We start from the raw sequence: 8,919 nt of genomic DNA on the forward strand, positions 1-8,919 counted from the left end.
AGAAGCTTTTGAGGGCCTGTGATTTCCTGCCTTGGGCCCAATGCCAATGCCAGGGCCATGGGGAAAGTCTCACTCAACACTGTGATGCACAGCAAAACAGCACTGGGCAGGGGAAGTGAGGAATGCGGCAGCCAGGCTCAGCCCCTGCAGACCTGGGTGATGGGTGGCTGTGAGTCAAAGAACTCGCTGGGACCCGTGCTCTCTGGGAAGGCTGAGTCTGGACGCTGTGGTTCAGGGTGAAGGCCCTGCTGATGCTTCACGGGGCTGTTCCATCCTGTGGGCTCCTGGCCAGGCTTTTCACCCCACCTTTCCTCCAGGGAAACGCACACATACTCCAAGTTTGATGATTTCAATGTAATAACATTTGAAGCCCCCTCCTCACTAAGGCCCGGAGATGCTGGGATCATCCCTGGGGATCTCCACACTGTAACTGGTTTTCCAGCCTCTGGAGATCCTGACTAAGGTGTTCAGTCTCAGCTAATGATTCTCAGCTCTGGAAAAATCTCCTAGTAAAGTAGCCAGGGATGTAGTCAGTTCCCAGCTGGCCCTTCTGATGCAGATGGTGGCCAGCAGTGGGATAATCCAGGAGAGTGGAAAATCCAAAAGTGCTCTGGCTGCTTCAGAATCCCTTCCTGTGGACTTGTGTTTGCTTTGGGACGACAGAACCAGCCCTGGGGAGATGGCTTAGTGACTCAACTTTGTAATTTACTAGCTAGCTATGTGGCCTTGGGAGAGGCAACTCATTGCCCCACTTCAATTGTTTTTCATGATGATTGGAAATTATAGTCTTTATCCTACAGGTTTATTGAGGAATACATATGTTAAGATGGGCCCTCTCCCTCCTCCCTCCATTCCAGGCCCAAGGTGGGGGAGCTGAGGATAACCTGAAACTTTGCTTTCTGCTCCTGATAAAACCAGTGACTTCTCTGAGACGTCTTCTCTGCTTGGAGTGGATTCTGCCCTGGCCCATTTCCTGGGGCCATGGTGAGAATGGATTGAGTTTTATTTCTTGAGGTGCTTTCTTGGTGCCGGGCACCATGCTGGGCCCAGGCAGATGCAGAAACAGTTGGTACATGGTGGGAACAGCAGCAGATGTCGCATCCAGGAAGAAAAAGCTCACCCGTCCTAGTTCACAGGGTTAGGGGCGAAGTTCTGCCCCGACACTTAGTAGCAGGGTGATTTTGGCCATGTCACACAATCTCTCTGACTCTTTGCCTCTGTCTCCAGTGCACTTGTGAAGGTCCAATGGGTCATCTTTCCTGCTTGGATGGTTGTGAGCCTCTCTTGGCTTGCTCCCTTCAACACAGAGACATCTTAAAAATAAGCTGTTTCCTTTACATTATTCCTTTCTAGCTTCTTTCCAATTCTTTCACAACCAACCTTTTTTTTTTTTTTTAGAAAAAACTACTTTTTTTAAAAGTTTTTTTTTGCCTCAAAATCCTCCTTTTAATTTATGTTGTTACCACCCCGTAATGTTCCCACCACCATCCCTGGAATAGAAACAGTCTTTGCCAAGGTACCCAAACACAATCTCCACTTTCTAGCCTGTTGATTTGTGACCCTGCTAAGCACTCATCTTTTGAAATGTTGGGATGTGTTCTCTCTCTCTCCTCTCCCGTTTTTGGTCACCCTTCACCCCTCTTTGACTCTCCTTTCTCTGCCGCTTCAATGTTCTCCACTGTTCTATTCTTAGCCCTTTTCTTCTTTCCTCTTTAAAGACTTTCTTGTGTGACTCATCCTTGGAGTCACACTTAGGACTCCCACATCTTCATTCCAGCCCAGATTCCTCTCCTGAACATTAACATCCACCAGCTGATGGGGAATCACAGGATGTACCACAAACCCATCAAACCCCACAAGCTGAAAACTGGCCTCATCCCGCTTCCCCATCATCTGTGCATCCTCCTCCACTGTTTTCTGTTCTGCAGCATCAACATTCACCAGTAATCTAAATTGAGAGCTGAGAGTAGTTTTATGGTTTTCCATCTCCCTAAACAGCTACATTACAAGGACCTGGAGGCCTGTCAAGTCTCCCTCTTTACATGCTGCCCTTCTGTCTTTTCCAGGGCCTCCACATTTTTCTTTCTTTCTTTCTTTCTTTCTTTCTTTCTTTCTTTCTTTCTTTCTTTCTTTCTTTCTTTCTTTCTTTCTTTCTTTCTTTCTTTCTTTCTTTCTTTCTTTCTTTCCTTCTTTCTTCCTTCTTTCCTTCTTTCTTTCCTTCTTTCTTTCCTTCTTTCTTTCCTTCTTTCTTTCTTTCTTTCCTTCTTTCTTTCTTTTCTTTCTCTCATCTGGCTACTAATGCTTTATTTTTTTCTTTTTTAAAAATGGAAGTATAGTTGATTTACAATGTTGTGTTTGTTTCAGGTGTACAATAATGTGACTCAGTTATACATACACATATACATAAATCTATTCCTTTTCAGATTCTTTTTCATTATTGGTTATTATAAGATATTGAATATAGTTCCCTGTGCTGTACAGTAGGCCCTTGTTAGTTATCTTTTTTATATATGTTAATCCCAAACTCTTAATTTATCCCTCCCTCTCTTCCCCCTTTGGTAACCATAAGTTTGTTTTCTATGTCTGTGAGTCTACTTCTGTTTTGTAAATAAGTTCGTTGTTGTCACTTTTTAGATTCCACGTGGAAGAGATGTCATGTATTTGTCTTTCTCAGTCTGACTGAGTTACCTTAGTATGATAATCTCTAGGTCCATCTATGTTGCTGCAAATGGCATTATTTCATTCTTTTTTATGGCTAAGTAATATTCCATTGTATATATACATTTTCTTTATCCATTCATCTATCAATGGACATTTAGGTTGCTTCCATGTCTTGGCTATTGTAAATGTGCTATGAACACTGGGGTGTATGTACATTTTCAAATTATGGTTTTCTGTGGATATATGCCCAGGAGTATGATTCCTAGATCATATGGTAATTCTATTTTCAGTATTTTTGTGTGGTGGGGTGGGAGGAAATTAGATTTATTTATTATTTTTTTAGAGGAGGTGCTGGGGATTGAACCCAGGATCTTGTGCATGCTAAGCATGTGCTCTACCACTTGAGCTATACCCTCCCCACTATTTTTAGTTTTTTTTTTTTTTGAGGAATCTCCATACTGTCCTCCATAGTGGCTGCAGCAATTTGCATTGCCACCAACAGTGTAGGAGCGTTCCTTTTTTCTCCACATCCTCTCCAGCATTGATTATTTGTGAACTTTTTAATAATGGCCATTCTGACCCATGTGAGGTGATACCTCATTGTAGTTTTGATTTGTAATTCTTGATATTGAGTATCTTTTCATATGCCTATTGGCCATCTGAATGTCTTCTTTGGAGAAATGTCTATTTAGAGCTTCTGCAAGGCCTCCCCATTTCTTATCTCCATGCAAGAAACAGACTCATTGTTGATCTTCCTTCTCAGTGTCTTGGCTTCCATCTACCCATTAAAGTGATTTCTCAAACACAAACTCTGTGGCAGAGCACATGTGTCCTTGTACTAATGGGCTCCTGTCTGTCCCTTCAATTTCAACCCCTCCTCACTCCTTCATCTGAACCCTCCCTCAAACATTAAGTTTTTTTCAATTTCTTGCATAGGTTTTATTTTTCCTTGCCTCTGCTTCTTCATGTATTTCCCCCATGTAATGTCTACAATGCCCTCCTCCACTTTGAGATGCCCAACACACAGCGAGAAGGCAGCATATTTTGATGGAATGAGAATAAATGAGTGGAACTACGTGTCTTCAGAATCTGGGCCGAAGGGATGTGGAATGGGTGGACTAAACTTAGATTAATTAGCAACATGAATGTGTGGGAAACCAGGAGTTCCTCTTACATACCGAGCCACTTGTTCTGATGTGCACTTTGCTGGACTGTCTGTGAGGTTTCTTCAGTGAACCTAGCCTGATAACCCCTCTCTCTGAACTTCTAGGTGGGCTTGTGCTGCAGAAACCTGGTGATCCAGGCCATAGAAGCTTCCTTGAGTCTGGAAAGAGAGCCGGCAGGTTCTCAAAGGCTCGGATAGTCTCTTTGGGGTTTCGTGGTGAAGAGGGCTGGCACTGGGCTTTGAATTCCTAAGTAGTCTAGAATGAGACTCCCCAGGAAGGGCCCTGGGGACAGGTGAAGGTCCGGGGGACAAGTGGCTTGGGAGAGAATGGGGCTGCTTGGCTTCACTGATGGCTTCCAGTAGGGTCTTCGGGAGGAAGGGTCAGGGAGTTCCTGTGGTCCAGGATAGGAATAAAGTTGGCGTCGGGGGTGAATCAGTTCTCATGTCAAAGGTAGATGAGGAGGCCCCTGTGGGGAAGAGTGGGCAGAATTCAGAGGAAGGTGGGCTGGGGCTCCGGTCCCTCCGTAAACACTGGGCACTGGCAGCAGAGAGATCAGTGTGATGGGGTTTCTACCTCATGGCACTCACCTTGCAGGCTTGGTAATAAAATAAATGAAAGAATTTTCTATTAACACTGCCTGCTGTGGGGAGTACCCAGAAGAGGGAAAAATGAAGGTCTGAAGTAGCTCAGGGCTGTTGCAGGGAGAAGAGCTGAAATGTTAGATGAAGTGTCAGAGGCCTTTTGGGCAGGAGAGTGAGAGAGGACCTGCTGCCTTCTGGAGATCAGAAGCCAAGGGTGTAACCACTATATATAAAAATAGATAAAAACCAAATTTCTTCTGTATAGCACAGGGAGCTGTACTCAACATCTTGTAAAGCTTTTAATGAAAGAGAATATGAAAATGAATATATGTATGTATATATATGACTGGGACATTGTGCTGTGCACCAGAAATTGACACGTTGTAACTGACTGTATTTCAATTTAAAAAAAAAAAAAAAGCCAAGAGTGGAGAGGGTCTGGGGAGGGTGTGGGGTGGGGTGAAGTTTCCAGCTACAGGAGAGCACAGGGATCTGTATGTGTGTGTGGGGTGTGTGTGTGTGTGGTGTGTGTCTGTATGTGGCTGTGTGGGTGGTGTGTATGTTGTGTGTATGTGGTGTGTGTGGTGTGTGCAGTGTGTGTATGTGTGATGTGTATGTGGTGTGTGTGGTGTGTGCAGTGTGTGTATGTGTGGTGTGTATGTGGTGTGTGTGGTGTGTGCAGTGTGTGTATGTGTGGTGTGTATGTGGTGTGTGTGGTGTGTATGTGATGTGTGCCTGTGTATGTGACGTGTGTATATGTGGTACGTGTGTGTGTGTGTGGTGTGTATATGGTGAGTGTGGTGTGGTATATGTGGTGTCTTTATGTGGTGTGTGTGTAGTGTACAGTGTGTGGTGTGTGTGTTTGTGGTGTGTGTGTGTGTTTGAGTGGGAAGTATGTGTAGACAGAGGAAGACACTCTCTTCTCAATCCAAAAGTCATCTTGGACAGATCATTACACAGCAAACAGGAACAGTTCTTGCTATTTGCACAAGTCTTTTCCAGGAGGAAGTCAGCCCTCAGGGGGCTGGAGTCAGCGCTGCCAACCGCAGCCTCTGCAGCAGCCTTTCCCCTTGACTCCCTCCACTTTTCTGCACCTTAGGAATTAAAGGGGCAGGTGCTCCCAGGAGTGGTGGGCGAGGGGTCAGAGATCTGTATGGTAAAGACTTTTTCATTAACTTAAAACAAGATGTTTTTCATAAATTTAAAACAGGTCCTTAATGATCCATTACCAAGCTTAGGTTGTTACCCAGAATGGAGAGGGAGGGGAGGCACCGGATGGGAGCAGGGGCAGGGACGATGCCTGAAAGACAGCGGCTCATTTTCCCTTGGATGTGGTTAAAGAAAAGCACACTCTGGTCACCTGGGTTATGTGGGGGAGCGATTGTCCCTGAATGCCTGGCTGGACATCCTTCTGATTGCGGGGCTGCTGATGGCTCTCCTCCTATCCTGTATCTTCTTTTCCATTCTTCTCTACCTCGGTGCGGAGCCCTGTTCTCGACAGGAGGGTAGGACATGTGGAATCCAGAGGGAGGAGGTGGCCCTTCTGTTAAGAGGATGGAGTGATACTTTCTGCATCTAAGACACGGACAGAAGATGCCTTTACCTGGTTGCCCTGACCGCCCGGACTTTGCTGGTCTTCCTGTCAAGCACCCCCCGGCACTGCAATAACGAGTTGTCTCCCTGAGCTGGTAGAAGCTGACTAGTCACCTTGGTCAAGGGCACTAGGTAAAACCAGAAGGTAAACTGGCTGAATTTTAGATATGCTTGCCGGAAAAATGTCCTCCAAGTCAACGTCCCAGGCTTTGAACAATCTCAGAGTGACACATCATGTACCTCTGAAAGGTGAGTTAATATTTGGAAATGATCAACTATCACTAAGGATCAACGATAAGGAAAAACGAGGACAGAGATTTGGGTTGAAAACTGAACTTGGTGACTTTATCACAAGGCTCCCTTTTTGCCTGGCTCCTGAACTCATTCTAAAAGTCAGTTCAAAAGGGGAGACAATTTCGGAGCGATGGAAATCTGCCTAGGATGAGAATGTCTTCCCAAGGTGATGCGTTTGAAGAATGTGGTGCTCATTTAGAGGGAGAAGTTCTCGTTTATTTGAGACAAAGAAGTTCTCTCTTTATTCCCATCAAGTTGGGACTTGGCCTTAGCCAGGTTTTTGGCACACTCAGTACATTCTTAATTCCTTTATCCTGATGGGCTGGAAAGTTGAGAAGTCATCAGACTTTGGGAAGTTTCAGGGCTGGGAATCAATCTGGGGAAACTTCCTGGACAAGAAGCTGGAGGAGAGGAGATGGAAGTATGTGCCTTCAGTGTTGAAGACTTGTTAGTTTAAGGCTTGGATGCAGGACTGGGGCTTGTAAACTGAGTGGAGTTCACTGTGGAATCTTAAAACTAGGGAATAACAGAGTTGAGAGGGGGGCTGTTGGTAGAAAGCCAAGGTAGGGCTTCACAATGGAGCTTTAAATGGGAAGGAAGGGAGGCCATCTCGGTGGCATGCCATTCTCTGCCTTTGCGTAATTGGAGCTAAGCCTAAAGTGTTCCATGCGGCCTGAAGAGGGCCTGGGTCCTCTCCACGCCCCGGTCCTTATCACACACCTCCTTAATCCCCAGAGGTGCCAGGGGTCAGGCCCCGCTGCACAGAGAGCCAATTTCCTCGAGGAGATGACTTGGACAAACGAATTTTACGTTCTCACTTGCTCATGTGTGAGCCTGGGGCACTGCGGGGCTGGAGGCGGAGGAAAGGAGTTGCCTGAGGTTTGGAGGAGGCAACTTGCCTGTTCTCTGCTGAGATTCTAGGAACTGCAGGAGGCTGCTGTCCTGAAGAGTCCCCAGTTGGCCTCAAGTCCTGACTCCCTCTGGTCCCCTGGCACTCTCCCGGGTAGAATTCCAACCTCTTCCCTGCTTCCTGTTCTGAGTTAAGGACAAGTCTAAGTGGGAACATTTAACCTCCTTAGACACTTAGATGAGGAGGGTCTTAGGGAGAAGTCATTCTGTCCATATCCATCCGACTAGCAGAGAGAAGGGGGCAAATGCGCCAAGCTGAGGGGATAAAGGAGAGAGAATCCTTCCCTTAGGCTTTGAAATGTACTGTGGATGTATAATTTCTGCCGTCTCCAGTGCTCTGTTTCACGCACTTCATCCAGCTTTCTCCATGCGGGAGCAGTGGAGGAAGGCTCCGGCTCCGCTTTTCTCTATCACTTACTTTTCATACACAATGAATAGACTTGACCCTCCTTCCCACTGGGAGAAATTCAGCTTTCTTGTCAATATCTCTGTGGAGTCCCAGGAGCTTCTGCCCTTTTGATCCCCACAACGTCCTCTTCCTGCTGAACTGTGTGTCATTTGTCTTAATTCCTTGAGCTGTTCTTTGAGCCTTGAATACCATCAGCCCCTCAAAATGGGACACAACCCCTTTCTCTGAATTTCTCTGAGCACCACCAACAGAAGGTTTTGACTTTGCTGAAAATTTGGGGTTAAATTCTAGCACAAAAACAGTGTAATAGTGACTATTAATCATCCTTGTTGCAAATTTCAGTGGCCCTGACTACCTCGGGGAGCTCCACACCATCTCCCTGTCCTTGGAACTTCACTCTCCCCCAGACATCCTCTTTCCCTTTGCCACCTTCTATCCATTGACCTAACTATTCTTCATCTGTTCACTCAGTAAATGTTTGCTGATATTTACCATGCGCACTGCTCACTGATCAGCTTAAGTGGTTTAGTTCTCCTCTCTCTTACCACCCAGCGGAACCCCACCTCTCTCCACTGAGAACACAGAACTGGCACCAGGCCATGCCACCATTTTGACCAAGCGTGCACATCACATCACATGCCTCAGTCGGAGAGAAATCTTTGTATGTCGTGATGAACCACGACACACCACAGCTCTGTCAAGCACTTTATCTTGACCCTCTATCCTATGAGTTGCTGACTCACTAGTGAGAAGAAACGCATCTCTGCCTTTACAACACTGATGGCTGCAGACCACATAATGACCCCTGTAGGTACGCTCATCATGTGGGGAACTGCTGTTTTTCTGCCAGTGAAATAAGGAACAGACCAGCTGTTACTTTGCTGTTTTCCTTTACCGTCTATGTGTCTTCAGAGAGCCCAATTCTTCTAAAGGAATTCCTTGTACATGATGCAAATAAAAATACTTTATTTTAAATGTTGAAATCGGCCTCTGAGTCTTCTATTTGCTTTTGACATCACCCAAAGTTCCTTCCTTTCTTTTCTTTTCTTTTCTTTTTTTGGAGGGGGAGAGGGAGGTATTTTGATTGATTTATTTATTTTAATGGAGTTGCTGGGGATTGAACCCAGGACCTTGTGCATGCTAAGCATGTGCTCTACCACTGAGCTGTACCCTCCCTTAAGAGGTCCTTTCTTTTGACATTACCCAGATCTCACTGAAATATTCTCTCACAAAAAGATGTATACCTGGATACATTATACCATTACTTCGGAGGGCAGGATGTCTCTAGCCAGGTATTTTTGTTATG

The sequence above is a fragment of the Camelus ferus genome, chromosome 12 (assembly GCF_009834535.1).
Source record: "Camelus ferus isolate YT-003-E chromosome 12, BCGSAC_Cfer_1.0, whole genome shotgun sequence".
NCBI classification, from domain to species: Eukaryota; Metazoa; Chordata; class Mammalia; order Artiodactyla; family Camelidae; genus Camelus; species Camelus ferus.